General features: G+C 38.4%; 1 protein-coding gene across 1 annotated transcript in view; it reads right to left on the bottom strand.

The window, feature by feature from the left end:
* Positions 1-8,889, bottom strand: part of ndrg2 (NDRG family member 2) — a 30,433-nt gene extending 21,544 nt beyond the window's left edge. The window contains exon 1 of the mRNA XM_027139262.2: positions 8,729-8,889. The gene's annotated coding sequence lies outside the window, so the exon portion shown is untranslated. The remainder of the gene's footprint in view (positions 1-8,728) is intronic.
* Between the last annotated feature and the right edge of the window lie 10,819 nt (positions 8,890-19,708).

The following is a 19,708-nucleotide window of genomic DNA, read 5'->3' as shown; positions in this document are numbered from 1 at the left end:
CGCATCCCTCATGCAGCCATGCAGTTCAACTCTCTTCACACAAGTTCTGAGTGAAAATGACTCGTACATTACAAGTCTTGTGTAAATTGAGCCAAAGACACTATGTAGTTATTTGAACATCTTCATATCCGTAACTCTATTTGGCTGGGAAAAATAAGGGGCGTGGCTCAAACAAAGACTTTTTTTTTTTTGTAAAACATGCTGCATCTCGTAGCATGGCATGTTTGTGTTAATGAACAGAGGAGCAGGATCTTGGTTTGTTCATATCTGACCGCTCACTTGTGCCATGTGAAGATAAAGTTCAATCTTTTCTTTCATGTTCTATTCATATTTGGTTATAATCCTAGAGTTTCAAAAAGAACAAATGACACAGACACTGAGTGTTTTGTATTACAAAAACGTGGTCGTTTAGGCGCGGAGGTAAGGCCAAGTCTGATCCTGAGAGAAAAGAGACGTTTGCTTCAAACTAAATGCCATGTAGAATGTCAGAGGAGATGAATTTACTGTGAGTAGATTCATAAGAAATGTGCGATCCAGGGATTTGTAGCATGTTCTTATGTGTTGGTGAGAGTGCGAGTGAGAGAGAGAGAGAGAGTGAGAGTAAAAGAGAGTGAGAGAAATGGATGCCAGACTGCTAAATGTTAAAATCTGCATTATGTATAGACTTAAATTTAAAGTGTGCTTAGGCGTGTTTGTGTGTCTCCTGAGCTCTATATTGTGTTTAGAGCGGAAAAATTGGCAACACGTGAGACACACAAAAACAGATCGTTCATCCCTTTAAAAAGAAATGAAAGTTGTAATAAAAAAATGTAAACAAACATTGCACTGATCTACTGTACTGAATATTAATAGGACACAACTAACCAGAAAAAAAAAGATTAGCAGTGAACTTAATCCTAAAATATTGTGCACGGCTTTCCTTCTGTTTGCCTACTTGTCGGTTTCCAATATTCAGAGAGAAAAGAAGCACTTAGGTGGAGAGAAAAATAGATAAATAAATAAATATATAAATAAGTGTAACATTGGCCACCATGGAGACACAGCAAGGTGCCAAAATACTCCTTGGTGGGTATTTTTTTTTGTTTTGTGTTGTTTTTCCCCGTCCACCTCCCTTCATGGTTTGATTTTTGCAAATGTTTTCCACAGTAATAGAGACATTTACACATTAGTTGTTGAAATGTTTAGTAGCCAAAAAGTGCATCAGCTACAAAGTGCTTGCATCCTTCTCCCCTTTATCCTTCCTCGTTTCTCATCTCGTTTTCCCCTTCTTAACAAAAAACAAAAACAAAAACAATCCCTCGATAAGACTTTGTGCTTTGACCTATCGAACCAGTATTAAAGTATTCATTAACAGACGCTTCAACGTGCTTCGGTAAGTCGCTCCGAGACAGTTTGCCAAATATCTAATATATCCAATTGTAAATTTGATGGATCTCCATCAATATATAAATCAATCTATCCATCCACTTAATATCTATATCCATCTATGCACAAATCCAACCATCATTCCATCCATCCATCCATCTAGTCAACTACATATCCGTCTAACTACAGTACGCATCCATCCATCCATAGTTGGCAAATTGCTCTGGTATTATGGCATAAAACAGTTACAGTGAGGTAACAGTTACTTCACATCACTCCATCCTGGCAAGGATAATTTTCCAATCACAGCACACCACAGTCATGTGTTATTCCTTAAGCATAGGTGACTATTTAGCTAATCAACAAAGTGTCAACCCAAGTATACACAATATACATGTCATGGTTCATATAGCAACCATGCACTCGGTATTTAGTTAAAGTGCGATGAAATATGGAAATGCCGTAATTAATAATACACAGGGCATAGTTGTCATTGTTCCAATGGTGACACTGTAACTGGTGCAATTAAATGAAATATAGACAACACATTGTTGTCACAGCTCCTGTGTCAACAAAGCAGCAGGATTCGTTTTGGTTTCTTGTCGGTCTTGTTTCTGCCTTTGCAACTGTTACTGATCACGTCACATGATATCAAAACAAAACAAATGATGACTCAGAACAATAACATTCTGGTTGTTTTGTCTGTAACATGTCCAACTCCTTCACATGTCATAATATTCCCACTGCGAACAGAACTCTCTTAGTTGACTGATTGACACTTGCTGTTTGATTGCACTGGTCAGGAAAACAACCCAAAATTGCGTATCAACTCTATGAATGATTTAAAATGTTCCCTCAAACAACGTGGTGTAGAATATTACGGTGTGTATTTAGGCGATCAATCACCCGGTACGCTAACGCTTCATAAATGTTAACAGAGATGAACTTGGGGCCAAGAAGAAACCCAAGACATACGTGTGACACTAATGACTAAGAGATGAACAACAGAGATTAAAAAAAGTGCATGAAAGGTAGGTGCCCCTGACAAGCATAAAAAGCATGGAGGACTAAGAACAAAGTAAGCATTATGCTAGCACCTGAAAGTTAGCCAGAACACCACATGGAGTCACTCCACTCATAGTGTCTCGTTCTGATGTCCGTCAGCATTTTTGTTTCTTTTACACTTATTTTACAAATTTTTAATATCATTCAACAAAAATTCCTCTCATGACTTGGCATGGATTTGTAGATTTTGTTGGAAATCTAATATGGAACTGGTACAATAACAACAAATTTATTGGGAATTTATTTAGTCGATGCTGCCTTGAACATGCATTTGCATCAGTCCAAAATGCTTGAAGGCAGTTACCCTTACATGTGAAGTCAACACTTCTGTTGGCTAGGTACATATTCCTGCTCTGCAGAAAAATCTCCAGTGACCTAAAAAAGCAATTTGAGACTATGGGAAAAGTCCAAAAGACACAGCACAATGGAAACGGTTAGGTTTAAAGCTGGTCACCGCAATAAAAGGCAAAGAAGACATAACTGAAGTAATCCATGACTATAAATGTCACAGCCATGCTGGTTGTTTTGCTTTGAGCTGCCAAATGCAATGGATAAAAAGATAAACTGGCTACAACAATCCTTGTTTTACACCACACCTTTTCAAAGAGTCAGGAGGTGCGTCTGAGAGGGCGTCACATCCAGGTTTGAATGATACGCACAAGGAACGTGTGGTGCGGTGTAGTGCAGGCCAACATGAAACTTTATTTTTGGCATGTTTATACTTGCGTGCAGGTTCAGAAGCAGCAGTTGCATAAGCTGTCATTGTTGACATACTCGCTTGCCGTCCTTCTTATCTACAACTGGAGGATTATATGAGACATTCATTTGATGGCCTGGCAGAGCCAAAATATCCAGGCCTGTCCTGTATCCATGCGGAAGTGCAAAACTTTGTGCTTGAAATAGCTTAGAGTTACTGCATCATCAAGACTATTGTCATAATCCCTAATTGTCTCGAATAGAAAAATCTGATCTTAATTAATGTAAAAAATCCAAACGTGTTCCAATCGGCTGGTGTGAAGGCAACAAGAGACGTTTTAAAAATTCTTACACTAATGTATGTAATGTATGCAACAATGATCTAGATTCCTATAGAAATATGAAGTTTGACATGTTTTGCAGAGGTTTTTCATTTTTGAATACCGACACTAGCACAGCTACAATACAACTGAAGACTAAAATGAAACAAATATCACTTTAAAGGTGGGGTGCACGATCTCTGAAAGCCAATGTTGACATTTGAGATCACCAAAACAAACACGCCCGTAACCCAAATGGGCGTCCCCCCTGTTTTTATAGCTTTGCCCCACACGTACATACGTAACCCAGGCAACTATTATTTCGGAACCTGCTGGGGCAGCTGGCCGAGGGGATGTGTGTTGTACCTTGAAAGGTTTAGCGCCGTTTCACGTAGAAGACGATGTTAAACACCTAGGACCCGAGGCAGAGGTAACGGAGGTATCCGCCATATCGATGTTTTAATCGTTTTCTGTTTGCTAATATTGAGAAGATACTCTGTTTCACACTTTCTGCTAATTGGCTACACGTTTGTTTTGTTAGCCGACCCGACCGAAGCATTTTTGAAACATAGTGCACCCAGCCATCAAATGGGTCAGATCAACTCATGTAGCATGTCAATGTATATACAATACTTTTATATTAATTACATTTAAAATAAATGATTATAACCCAAGTGAAGTTTGTGGGTTTCTCTGGAGATCTCATTTGCAAACCGTGTGGGGTCACGGCCCCTAGTTTGGAAACCCCTGATGTACAGTATTTGTTTTGGTTTTGATCTTGTGTTTTATAGTGCAGTGATAAAAAGCTTGCACATAACTGTGACGATGTACATTCACAGATATGTGTGTGTTTCATGCCAGTTGTGCCTGACCCACATTTTTTTGGTATTCTATAAGCTCTAATAATTAATGTCGTGTTATGTGATCCGATATACAGTATAAATGTCCCATTCATTGGCACATTGTTGTTCTTGTGACCACTTCAGAATATAGTAGTAAGAAGTAGTACTAAGGTCATTTTGTCTGATGGAAGGACGAATATTCTGAAAATCTGTGATACTCTGCCTGAAGCTTCGTCAAATAAGTCTTCTGATATTTATCTGAATTTATGATGCAGTGTCAGAAGCTGACACACTTCTACTGCTGTGAATCCAAACGCCTTCCAGATATGTCCTATTCATTCTAATGCTCCACTTCCACTCCAGCTTTCTGCACTCGTCTTCTGGCTTACTTTACATTCACAGCTCTTATCCAGAGCAACATACTGTACTCATTGTATACACCTGATGGTTTAGGGCCTTGCTCAGGGGCCAAGCGGTGGAAGCTTGGCACCTGGGATTTGAACTCACAAACTTCCGATCTGTAGTCTGAGGCATTAACCAATGAGTGACTACCCCCCCCCCCCCGACTTACATTCTGCTGCTGCTCCTGATCCCAAAAGGATTTCCCAATTTTCATGATTTCCCAATGTTTCATGTGGAAAACACAGACCTGTGCCAAAGAACTGCCTCAGTAGTCATAAAGACTCCTTAACGCTTATTCACACTACACACATACCGACCAACTTTTTAAAACACAGCACTGTTTACTTTTGGTTGTTTCGCCCTCTGGTTTCAAACTTACTTGATCCCATTGAATCCCTGCACATTTGCCTTCATCTTACGCCATAAAAAACCTGTATGGAGAACACACCAAGACTCACCATATTAGTTATTATTAGTTATTAGTTATTATTATTATTATTAGTTATTATTATTATGGTGCTATTTGCACATAAATCTCAATTCTTCGCAACTTTTCCTTCCTACTCATGGTGCACAAGTGTTAAACAACAACACAACTGATAATGTCTTCGGCTAAACCACATGCACAGGCTACTTTACTTCCTGAACAAGTGCAGAGTCAAGCACAAGTTGCGTTTGTGTTCCACAGGTCCAGCGTAACCTGTTTGGTTATTAAACATGCTCCGAGTAATCAGTCAGAATGAAAGCCTCCTCAATCTTCTTCCTCATCTCAGGAAGCGTTCTTTGTCCCCATCACCTCCTCCCCCTAGCTAGGCCTTGATCTAACGCTACACCCAGATTCCTGAGTCTTTGGTGATAGTCGTAATAGTGATGCCGTTTTCATATCAGAACTTATTCGCAATACTGTAAGAAGCTGCTACAACATGGTACAGATGCATCACTATTTTTAACTGTAAAGTGGCATGTCTGCCTTGTTAAAATGTCTCTAAATTAAGAAGATTTATTTGGACTACCTTTTTTGGTTAGACATTGACAAACCTGATCAGACAAAACAAGCTTGAATACCAGTGAACTGTATATAAGGCTTGAGTGCAAACATGTTTTACAGTAATGTTGAGACGTGCTATTTTTATGGCAATGCCGACTCTTCCTTCGACGTGAAATATGACGTACTCTGCACTCTGTATGACTCATCCGAAATAGACTCACAGACACAGTCTCAATGATGCGAGCCACTTCTTGCAGCATGCAAATAGACACACCACCCTTTAGATACCTTCATAATAATCCAAACCAAGGTACCATGAAGACAAGGGTCAAGAACTGCCTGACTGTGGTACAGATGCAAACCTAGCAAAATATTTCACTAGACTTAACGAAACACCTGGAAAATACTGAACCGATGGGCCAATCACTGCATATTTTGACAAAAAAAATTGATTCAAGCATTTGCTTATAATTAATATTTTAAACAAAAATCCAAATCTGCTTCTATAGCAGATCGCCTATGGGGTTACACCGTTATATTAGTTGCTTATCAGGAGCGTTTGCAAACAAGAAAATTTCTCACTAGACCAAAAAAAAAAGTAAACTATACATGTGTGCATGCTGTAACAGGGATATAAAACCGAGGGGTTTGTAGCTGTATGAAGTACAATTGTCGAAATTCACAGGTGAGTGAATAGCAATAGTGAATTGAACAAATTATTTTTTCAAATGTTTTAAAAATCATTCGCTAAAAAAAGACTGATTAATGATTGACACGAGTGTTGGGGTGGGCTGGAAATACCAGTCAGGCATTATGAACGTGTTACACTTTGCAACATGGACCTGAAGCGCTTACTGAGATTAAAGCTCAGTGAACTTCATTTCACACCTCTAAATCATTGTCTCAAGGATTTACAGTGATGACAGGTTTGTAGAAAAGCCACGACCTGTTCTGTAATCAATCGGAGCAGGAGCGAGAGGAAGACACACTGTCCAATCTACAGCAGACACTCTGGCTGCAATTTTCACAACAGACAACTCCTATTTTTGCACGTTGGGAGTAAATGGCACCTTTTTCATGTCCATTCATATATACAGTCAATTGTAGTAATTACATTTTGAAAAAGTCATAATAGGATTGTTTGGATTTCTCCTGTTACTGTGGCATACCTAATGTGTGTTAGGAAAGAAGCCTCAAATGAGCATAAGAAATGCAATCATGGCATGATCATTAAGGTTGTGTTCACAACTTATAAATATATAAATACTTCTGAAGTTCAATAGAACACTTAACATGACAAGTAAATGTTAAAGATGTCCTCGAGTGTGTATTTACCGCATCCTGTGTGTTCCTTGAGCTGGATTGTGGGAGTGTTCCTTAATAAGCTTGGCACTGTCCACTAAAATTTGTTTGAAAAATAATAGTCCATTTAAACGCTGCATGACTCACTACATGGTGCAGCTTGTCATAGCTCCCCTACCTTACACAGTGTGTGTGCATGTGCGTGTGGTGTGTGTGAGGTGTGTGCGTGTGTGTGAGGTGTGTGTGTGTGATGTGTGATGTGTGTGTGTGAGTGATGTTTGTGTGTGATGTGTGAGAGAGAGAGAGAGAGAGAGAGAGAGAGAGAGAGAGAGAGAGAGAGAGAGAATTTAAAACTCGTCTGAACACATTTTTAACTTGATGATTTGGTCTTGTCATAACATGTGCGTTGGACTTTCTCTGCAGCTTAGCTTGGAAATACACCTCTGCCATTAAGAGACACACACAGACAGCCACACACACAGACACAGACAGCCACACACACAGACACAGACAGCCACACACACAGACACAGACAGCCACACACAGACACAGACAGTCTCCCACACACAGACACAGACAGTCTCCCACACACAGACAGCCACACACACAGACAGCCACACACACAGACAGCCACACACACAGACAGCCACACACACACACAGAGACAGACAGACACACACACAGAAAGACAGACACACAGACAGACACACACAGACAGACAGACACACACAGACAGACAGACACACACAGACAGACAGACACACACACACACAGACAGACACACACACAGACAGACACACACACAGACAGACACACACACAGACAGACACACACACACACACAGACAGACACACACACACACACACACAGACACACACACACACACACACAGACACACACACAGACACACACACACACACACACACACACACAGACACACACACACAGACAGACACACACACAGACAGACACACACACACAGACAGACACACACACACAGACAGACACACACACACACACACAGACACACACACACAGAGACAGAATCTAGACGCAAGCACACGTAAAACGGTACTAGTCTGTCTCGTTAGTACACAGCAACCCAACTAAACAACAAAAACACACGGTGCTAATCCCAGACTGCATACTAACATACTAAACAGTGTGTGCGAATCAGGATCAGGTTTATTGGCGAAGTGTGTTGATGTTGACACACACAAGGAATTTTGGTTCCAGCTGTTTGTGACTCTCAAAAGTACAGAGACATAAACACAATAATATACTATGTTCTATAACACAGCGTCACATGCAATAAGTATAAGTATATAAGTGTGCGATTCAAACCAGCTTATTTGGGGCTGGGTCCATGTATATACGCCATAAATATCTAAACCGTAGCATTAAAAAAGGCACCTTGAGTGCTTTATCTAAGAAAATATGCAGTTTTTCTGCCTAATTTTTTGTTGTTTGTATTTTGGTAACGTGACAACGAAACTGCCGTATTTTGTCGTCAAAAGTCGTAATTCTAAATATAAACAAACAATCTTTACTCGTTTGAAACTCTGTTAAATGTCAAATGCCGTATTCTGTTCCCAACATTCACAATTCTACGAATAATTAACATTTACAAATTTTATTATAATTATTTTTTATTTTTTGGTAGTTTTTCATCATTTTTTTTAACGTACTCAAGTTAAAAAGCAATGCATTTTTGTCCAAAAAAAAGAGTTAATATATATAACACTTACCACTGCAGAACAGGGTTTAATTTTCCACTTTCCACCTTTGTCTCGTCTCTTTATCTCTCACTTTTCTTCCGTCTTTGTAATTTTAGCTTGTCGTTCCCCCTCTCACAGAATCGCTCTGTTGTTTTCCTCTTTCTCGAGTAGCATGAAAAAAACCCCTGCACAAAAATATGGAGCCGTCAATCAACCACGTGGGACGTAGTTATTTCGGGAGTGGTAGGGGGTTAAAATAGTGATGCAAACTAAAAATCGCTTCAGGACAGAATTTCGAAAGGAAATCGATGGAGAAATGATACGCATTACACTTATTTAACGTAATGTTTGGTATTTATCAGCACCTCGTTAAATACCGGCATGATAACGTTAAGTATATATAATACGCATCCCCCTATTTTTTTCTGTAATGGTATGGTTCGGATGTTTAAGTAGCAAGTGACACAACAGGCGCGCGCGCTGAATCGGAATCAATATCAAAAGCAGATTGAGTGGTTTATTGGCCAAGTGTGTTGATGTTGACACACACATGGAATTTTGGTTCCAGCTGTTTGTGACTCTCAAAAGTACAGACATACATAACATTATACTATATAAGACAACACAGACATAAATAACACTATACTATACAAGACAATATAGACATAAATAACACTATACTATACAAGACAATACAGACATAAATAACACTATACTATACAAGACAATATGGACATAAATAACACTATACTATACAAGACAGCACAGACATAAATAACACTATACTATACTATACAATAGACATAAATAACACTATACTATACAAGACAACACAGACATAAATAACACTATACTATACAAGACAACACAGACATAAATAACACTATACTATACAAGACAACACAGACATAAATAACACTATACTATACAATACAGACATAAATAACACCATACCATACAAGACAATACAGACATACATAACACTATACTATACAAGACAATACAATAGACATAAATAACACTATACTATACAAGACAATACAGACATAAATAACACTATACTATAAGACAGTACAGACATACATAACACTATAATATACAAGACACACACACGTCATCTGGATGGACTGCATAGACCCTCACAAAACACACACACTGACACATCATACACTGACACTGTTTACATGCTGCGTACAATCCATCAATCTGTTTACATGCTGTTTTGCACACTTTTCTGCTGTTTTTGCACATACTGTCCAACATTTCCGCCGTTTTTGCACATATTGTACAATATCTCAGCCATTTCGCACATACTATACAATATTTCAGTCATTTGCTGTTTTTTGCACAATTCTATATATTATCCCAAGGACCTGCTGCTAAGAAACTGTGTTCATTCAAATGTTACTGCACGAAATATTGTTTGAACATTCAGTATTCACATACAGTATATACACTGGTCAGTCGGCACTGTTTCTGTTACTGTTACTGTTACTGTTTCTGTTTCTGTTACTTTCCTGCACTGTCTTTTGTCCTGCACTGTCTTGTCTGTCTTGTTTGTCTTCTCCTGCACTGTTTGCACCAGGTTGCACAGTTGCACTTTATGTGGCTGACTACTTATATGTCCTTAGCCCTGACTTTGTTTTATGTAGCACCATGATCCTGATGCAGAAACTTTGTCTCAGTTCACTATGTACTGCAACAGCTATACTGTATATGGTTGAAATGACAATAAAAGCTTCTTCACTTGACTTGACACACATAAATAACACTATACTATACAAGACAACGCAGACATAAATAACACTATACAAGACAAGACAATACACACATGAATAACACTATACAAGACAAGACAATAACTTGCCAAAACATTCCCTGAGGAGGTAAAGAGGATTAGCTGTCAGTAAATTAGCTGTCAGTAAAAGGAATTTCCCCAAACTGCTCTTTGTGGCAGTCAGTATATTCTTCAGTAAACATTTTGGTTTGAGCATTTATTATGATAAAAAAAAATGTCATATCTATTTCTTATTATTATTATATTAAATGCATTTATTTATTATGATTTATATTTATTTAGATATAAATAAAGAGATAGATAGATAGATAGATAGATAGATAGATAGATAGATAGATAGATAGATAGATAGATAGATAGATAGATAGATAGATAGATAGATAGATAGATAGATAGATAGATAGATATACTCATCAACCTTATAGAAATTGTGTCACTTCCAAAAAGACAAATTCTAATATATATTTTTTTAAATAAACCACATAAACAGCATTTCTGACTAAACACCAGGATACGGTGTCCAAATTCATGTATGTAATGGATGTGGACAGTGCTAGGGGTTACGGTGCTGGACTACCAATCGAAAGGTTGTAAGTTCAATTCCCATGTCCAACTGGTTGCCACTGCTGGGCCCCTGAGCAAGGCCCTTTAACCCACAATTGCTCAGTTGTATAAAATGAGATAAAAGTGTAAGTTTCCCTGGATAAGGTAAACTTGAAATGTAAACATAAGTATGTACAATGTGAAGATATACTGCCATATGCCTTTGTAAGAATATCAGCAAGTTATTTAATGAATAATGACTGTGTTATAGGGAAATCATCTTCAATAGGATGGTGTGATGTTACCACTACAAAGCTGATTATTGTGTTGTGTTTCTCATACCACAGACATCTCAAAAATGTTCTAATCAATTCACAATTTATAGGTACAAGTGAATGTTGTGGAACATCTGATAGTTAGTTCCCGTTATTCCCACTATAACAGAACACCAGAACGACCAGACATAGGAACAGTTTCTTCTCTCAGGCAATCCATGATGAACACTTGACATATACAGAACACACAACTATTCTTATGTATTTACTTAAAATACATACTTACTTATTTATATTTCGATTTACACATTTATATTTCAATTTGCACATTTTTCCCACTGCACATACAACTGTCTATATTATATATGTGTTCATGTCTTGTCAATGCCATTCTGTTTACACTGTGGAGCTTCTGTACTAGAACAAATTCCTCGTATGTGAAAACATTGGCAATAAAGATCTTTCTGATTCTGATTCTGATAAACATCCATTCTCTTATCAGAACCTCTCTGAAGACATGTTAGAAAACTGACAGCACTGACACTGGAGACTCCTTCTGTAACTTTTATGAAAAACTTTCTTATAAAATGCTTCAACATATTTTTCTTAGTTAAAGTACAAAAAAAGGGACATGGTCAAGTCAAGTCAAGTCACCTTTATTGTCACATCACCACAGCACATGTGCCATGGTGAGTGATTCCCACCTCCATCTTGTGTGTGTGGTGTCTCCATGTTCTCCCTGTGATTTCAGGGTTTCATCTGGATACTCCAGTTTCCTCCCCTGGTCCAAAAACATGCTTGGCTTATTGCACCCTACAGTTGGAAGATGCACCATCCAGGGAGTCCCCAACCTTTCTTCCCCAGTCCCCTGGTATAGACCTCAGGCTACACTGCAACACTATGTATAATAAACAATACATTAAATTATAATGGATAACAACACTTTTTAAACCCAAACATTATTAGTCTTAGATTATGTAGCGTTTTCGTCATGCACAACCTTTTGCATCCTGTAAAACACATGACTCCCCTGAAGCAATGCTATGGCAGATTAATAGTAAAGCATAAGTTGCATGATTAATTGTGATTTCAGTTTTTACTTCACGTTTTTGGCAGAGAAATCAGTATAGCTGTGCATAGCTTGGAAATGTTCACTGTGACCAAATGGCAAATCAAACAGACACAGCTTAGAGCACTTGCTATAACACACACACACACACACACACACACACACACACACACACACACACACACACACACACACACACACACACAAACACACACATCTCACTTTAATTCTTGTTTTGGATACTTAAGTAGCCTACAGCAGGCTGTTTGGTAGCTATGTAAAAAAAATAATATTACTTTTTTTTAAGCATCAGTGTGATTGACATTAAATCTATTTAGTTTTTGAACAAGATCTATACGCCATTGCTGCCTCACTACAGACTGTACAAACAGTATTCCTGTCATTTCAACATGAATGGCCTGTCTTATGTATCCAATAATATGTAAATATGGACATGATAGTGACATCACTACTAGAAATTTAATTTTGATGTATATTTTCCTGAATAAATGATTGTTTTGATGTAGAGCCGCATGACTCATGGTAGTTTTATCGCTATTACTATATGAGTTTCCACCATAAACACATCTCAAGTGCGGGATAATAGCACCAATGAGATTGCAAACAGCAGTAAAGCGATTCATGTTTTTGTTGGAATGTTTGGGCCTGCAGGTAACATCATTAGTGTACGACCACAGAGTATAAACATGCACATGAACAGCCAAACTGCCAAGTTACCAATGTTAGCTATTAGACCGAAAAAGATGTGTACAGTAGAAACAGCAAGGAACAGGATCAGAAGTAAGGAAGGTTCATTATACGTTCAATTTTTAAACAAGACAATTGTCAGTTTGAAAACAGCTAAGTAACAATTGCTTTTAAAACAAACTGTAATTAAGAGCGGTTTTAATGGTGATTACTTTTTTAATCTTACTTGAAATGTAAAGACAAAATTCTTTTATTATTACATTCTGCTGGTTTTAATGCAACTGTGGTTGTAAAATGATGTCCCCTACATGTAGTGGATTTGACTTCATAAATCTTTAAAATCTTTATTCCTGCGTGAAGATATTTGCAAAATTATCGTTTACATTGATACTAGAAAATAGCTTAAAAATAGTAAATGATTACATGTATCGCTATGTCTAATACCTTTTGGACATAAGGCATGTGACATACCTAATTTAGATCACATCAAGTCTCTTTATTAATAAATAAATAATAATAAATAAAGCAAATACAGTTTTTCCTTGTAATGAGCCCCTCAGGAGATCACAAGCTAGGCACTTATCAGTAACAGTGCTAGTCTCAGGGGCTACTGGCTTTGTTGGATAAACTGTTGTGGACGTCATCACCACCAAGAACACCCCATTAATGCTGTTTGCTTCAAGACTGATAAAAGGCACAAGCAGAAAATAAAAACACCCACAAGTGCCAGGATATAGCCACCTCTGCTCACACAACCAAAAGACTTATTCATCATAACAGATCCCAGGGTGATCTATTGTTTTTAGGAAAATTAATGCCTTAGCACTTAGGTCTACACCTACAACTGTTCTGTCCGTACAATCTTCTGTTTGCTCTGAAAGGTTTCTGTTCAGGTTCGAGGTTACAGGATGAAATCAAAGATAACGGGACTGTGAAAGAAAAGCAAATAAAGAGCAAGGTCCAGTGTTATCAGGAGTTACCTGATACAACATGTTCCAAAAGAACCAGAGCGCTAAGCACAAGTAAAATGTATTCATGAAAAACAAAAGGTAGAACATTCAGTGGAAATTTATTTATTTATTTATTTATTTATTTATTTATTTATTTATTTATTTTACACCTGTGAGTTTATTGCACTCATTGTTTCATATATCAGTACAACACATGAGTGGCATAAATGTAATGCAATTATGTGACTGGTTCAAATTGTCTCAGATCCCGGACTGTAGACTACACCTCCCATAATCCTCAGCCCACATGACCACCAGCCAAGCTCCTATCTCATTCGCAGTCCCCAGCTGTTTGCATTCACACCTCTTTCTTTAAATAACCCATGGTCTCTGTGGTCTTTTGTAGGTTTAGGTTGTAATAAATCCAGAAAACCTTGGCACTGCTTAAATGAAAATACATATCCATGTGATCCGTGTGAGTAAATATTAAAGAGAGAAGTCTTTAAAAGATTACAGTAATATTATAGTAATTATATAGTAAAATAGTAATTACCTTACATACATTTATCATTTTCATTTGTTCATTGCTTGTATACTGTAAGTACAGGGTGTCTGAAGGTCCTGAAAAAGTCTAGGACTTTTAAAACGTCCATCTATTTTCTGTACTGCTTATCCTACACAGGGTTACAGGAAACCTGGTGGCTATTCCAGGGAACATGGGGCACTGGACAGGGTGTCAACCCATCACAAGGCACACATCAGACATATTCACACCTACAGACAATTTAGAGATACTAAACAGCCTACCATGCATGCCTTTGTACTCGGGGAGAAGACCAGTAGCCAGAGGAAATCCCAGAGGCACAGGGAGAACTTGCAAACTACACAAACACAGGGTGGAGGCTGGAATCAAATCCCTAAGCCATTAAATTTGAATTTTCATTGCCTCAGCTGATATGCTACAAAGCAGATAAGCTCACAAGTTCCAAATCTTCAATCATGCAAATGCACTTCACACATGGGGCACTACCAATGAAATTGTTTCCAGCTATTGTTTGGATGACATAGAATCCGTGACGTTAAAATGCTAACCATACTACTTGCCAAGGAAGTACACAGTGTTAGTACAAAAGATCTGTCTTGTACCAGTCTGTCAGCACAATGCTAAATGCTAACACAGACAGTATAATCACTGGTGACTTTAATCAAGCCAAACTGAAGACTATATGTTCACTTCATGATGAAGTACTTTAAAATTCTGGTCAAAGACCTTATAACCTCTAGATTCCGAGCAAAACGTGACCCTCTTCAATTTGCATTTCACCATAACCACTCCACTGATCCATATCGGCAGTGATTCACCTGAGCCTGTCACATCTGGTACAGCTACATTGCCCTTCAATTACTTCAGCTCCAACTTCAATGTAGTTATCCCCCAACACCTGGTAAAGGAACCAATTGGACACTGAACTTTCCCACAGAAAGGTGTGGGTAATAACACCTTCTAGACCATCATGCTGAACACTGGCATCCTGCAGAGCTGTGTTTTGAGCACATGTTTTTTCACCCTGATGACCCATGACTGTTATGCCAAGCTCAATCCATATCATCAAATTTGCAGATGACACATCATGCTGAAGTAGTGGGCCATAACCAATAATGATGAAAAGTCAGCCTATAGAGAGAAGATGAACCAACTTATTGTCTTGTGTGACAACATCAACCTAGTACTGAATGTCAACAAGTGTTAAAATACAAATGCAAGAGGGCACATCTGCATTTCCTGCAATGGCTAAGGATAACCAACCTCCCCTCTCCTGTCCTCACCACATTCAACACAGGCACAAATGTAGTATTCTGACCCGAACATATCAGTCTGGTTTGGTGACTGCACTTCTTCTGATCAGAAGATCCTTCAGAGAGTGATATAAATGGGTGAGAAAATCATCAGAGCCTCAGTCCCATCTATACAAGACCTGTTCAACAAGATGTTGTTGTTGACTGTACACTGGAGCTATCGAGAAAAACTATCTCATTATGCTATGCACACCCTGTTGCTAGGCTTAATGACAATAAAGTTTACTTTGACAATGTTGCCATTGTATCTGAATAATCATTGTTTATTTGGTTTTATAACCCCTTTAAGGAACTATGCTTGGACATTCTCTGCCGGAACATTAGGGGGCGTTCCGGCAACATATTATGTGTCATGTGTGTTCTCATCGCTACTCACCTGTTTCTAATTGATTTATTAACCTATTTGTTCCTCCAATTTTGCGTTTCCCTTGGTGTAGTCCTCTGTCTTTTCTCGTCTGTTCAGTGTTTGTCTCTGCCCTGTCAGTTTCCTAGTTTTACTGATTTTTTCCCCCCCGCCTATGTTTTAGGTTTTTTGTTAATAAATCGTGTTTCTGTTATTCCTGCATTTGGGCCTGGTATTATCCTTGCCATGGCAACTGCATTTCTTTGACAGAAGGACTCCACCATTTTACCAACCCAACGAGAAAACGGCAAGCTCACCTGACCCGACGGCTACAGGAGCTTTTGTTTTTGCTTTTGTTTTTCGTTTTTTTTTTTTGTTTTGATTCTGTGTCTGTGATCTTGCCTTGCTCCTATTCCTGTGGGGGACGCCACTCCACTTAAGTCCTGGGCTGAGGGTGTCTCTCGGCCTCTATGGCTCAGTTCTGGACTTTGCCAGGTCTTCTGCTCGGCTGAGGATTTCATCTCTTTTGCTCGGCAGTGGATGTTGTTCGACACTTTTTCTCGGCGGTAAATTTAGCTTGGGACAATTTGGCCTTGCTGCCGTGTTCCTCACTCCCGGCAGTGTGTTTTCACGTGTTTCGTGTGTGGACTCACCTGTTCCTAATTGGTTATTTATTATGCCTATTTATTTCATGCGTTGCATATGACTCCAGAGTTTGTTATTTTTTGTTTATCCATGTCATGTTTCCATGTTTTTTCCCCGTCTATGTTTTTTGTCATGTTTGCAGCATGCTTTGAAAAAATCCCCAAGAAAAATAGATGCTCCTCATAAGTGGCATGTAACAATAATAGTTGAGCATGGTGTCCATCTTAAAGGCCTGGGAGAGTCCAACTTCAAGAAGCTTTCAAGAAAATCCTTGCTCTATGGTATGGTAAATTCTGGTTCATCCGAGATTGGGCAAAATGCTATAATCCAGTCGTATGGGTTAGTTAACACTATCCAGTTTGTTTTAGGAGTGTCTTCCAAAGCTTAGTCTGTGAGCAGCACCTGCAAGCTAGGAGTTAATGACCTGCAGACATTTTCAAACATGTGAGTGCAAATTCAGTTTTAAGTGCCATTTAAGAATGTCTGCCTCACACCTCTAGGGTTGGGGGTTTGATTCTTGCCTTTGTCTTGTACGTGTGAGAGAAGTTTGCATGTTCTCTCTGTGCTTTGGGGTTTTTCTCTGAATACTGAGTCCAAATGCATTTGTTCTAGGCTGATTAGCATCTCTAAATTGCATTGTAGTGTGTGTGAGTATGTGTGATAGTACCCTTATGTGTTTGCACCATGTCCAGGGTGTCCATGCTTAAAACTCCAGGCACCCTGTAACCCTGTGTTGAATAAGCCATACAGAAAATGGACATATAAATACCTTGAAGTATAGATAAAAAGACAAAAGTGCATAATCACTCACTATACACTTTATTTATTTAACATGTTATAAACACCCTGGTCTTGCGTAGCCAGACCTTCAGACTGACAGCAGAAGGTCTGGTCCCTATAGCAGCTTAAATTGGCCAAAGACCACACAAGAGGGCATCTGACTGACATGTACTGTAAGGCAACCAATCACATTACGTTTTGTTCTGCATCACGTTTAGGGGTGTAAAAATCTAAAGTCGATGTGACTACAAGAAAAGACTGGCATGCAATCATTGATCATTTATTTAAGAAAGTCATGTAAATTAATGAGTCTATACCATAAACTTCACATCATTTGGAAAATCCAGCATTTTGCTGATCCTCATATGTTCTCACTGTCACACCAATCATGACAGCTTCCTTCTTCCATAAGGAAAGTGGCTTTGTTTCTAGGCAGACCATTAAAAAACATGACAAACACTTCTTGTTTCCAATTTCGTGTGCCGTATGCATCAGACATTCAGCCAAAGGTTTATGGGTGTAACATCTGAGCCTGAGACTATAAACTCCCTGAACCAAAGCCTACTGGCAGTAAATTCACTGGAAGCTACTTCTCTAGTGTGGATGTGGTAGCCTAGTGGTTAATGCGTTGAACTACTAGTTGTGATTTCAAATCCCAGGTCCACAAAGCTGTCACTGTTGGGCCCCTGGGCAAGGCCCTTAACTCTCAATTGCTCAGCTGTATTAAAAATGAGATCAAATGTAAGTCACTCTTTATAAGCGCATCTGCCAAATACCGTAAATGTAATGTCAGTGCTAATATTGGTTAACTACAAACTCAGATGATTAGTCTTTCATTACATATCTCATGTGCAATTATTATTTATAACAATGTCTCTGTACCATGATGAAACCTAACTGCGAATAGAACCTTAATAATTAAATAGTTACAATCATTTTTCAGGTATATTATGTTTTTTCACAGTACAGTACATAGATGCAGGGCTCTCAATTTTTGAAGACAGGCAAGCATGACATCTCTTGTTGCCTTTTTGGACTTCTTTATCATTTGTAATGTTGTTCCCATATAAAACAGTTCCGCTCAAGCCCAGGTCATGATTGAGGACAATGTCCTGTCCAGAGACAAGCTGTTTCATGTTGATGTTTTGTTCAAACCGACCATCGAAAATACCCTCTCTAATGAATGTTTTTTTTTTCATTGGTTGTTGTGTTAAATCTTACCCAGATACAATAGTGCTATTTTCTGATTGGCTATTGTGTAGCCTCTTTTTATGATTGGCTGATAAGTGTCAGGCTCGACTAAGAACTGAGACACGCTTGATTCCTGCCCGGTTCCATAGAGACAGCGGTGCAGACTGATACATTTTGGGCACTGCGGCATATTAAATATATGATAAAAAGTTTTCCTGCGTGAGAAATACAATGTGTGGCGGGAGAGCGTGAGAAAAGACCCAAATGCGTGACTGTCACGCTCAATGCGTGACACTTGACAGCCCTGTAGATGATTAAGGATATAATTAGTAGTCACAAAGAACATGCTGAAAAGCAGGGATTCAGAGCAGAAATGGATTGGACTTAACACTTTTAGAATAGGTCCCATCAGAATGTATTTTAAAAGCAATGTGCATAATTAAAACACTGATTGGTTAGAGCAGGTTTATTATAATCTAAGTAGGTCAAAGCTGCATACAGTAAACAGGATATACAGCTTTTTTATGCACATGCTTAAGATGGCCTACATTCACCTACTATTCAGATGCAATACATAAATCAAATATGACAAAACTATGTTTCACAATTATTGGCACTCCTGCATCTAATACTTTGTGCAATCTGACTTTGCTAAAAAAAAAAAAAAAAGATGCCAGTTTTTAGATATAATGTTTGATGACATTGGAAAACTGAAAATTCTAAATCTGAGCATCATTACAGAGTCTCTATAGAACCTCTAGATTTCCACGTTCTCTCTTGTGTATTCTCTTCTTCAGCTGATGCCACAGGATTTTAATTAATTAATGGGGTTGCGGTTAGTCATCAAAATA

Source organism: Tachysurus fulvidraco, chromosome 7 (assembly GCF_022655615.1).
Source record: "Tachysurus fulvidraco isolate hzauxx_2018 chromosome 7, HZAU_PFXX_2.0, whole genome shotgun sequence".
Classification (NCBI taxonomy): domain Eukaryota; kingdom Metazoa; phylum Chordata; class Actinopteri; order Siluriformes; family Bagridae; genus Tachysurus; species Tachysurus fulvidraco.
The sequence above is the reverse complement of the archived record's forward strand: the minus strand, read 5'-3'. Positions and strand labels throughout refer to the sequence as shown.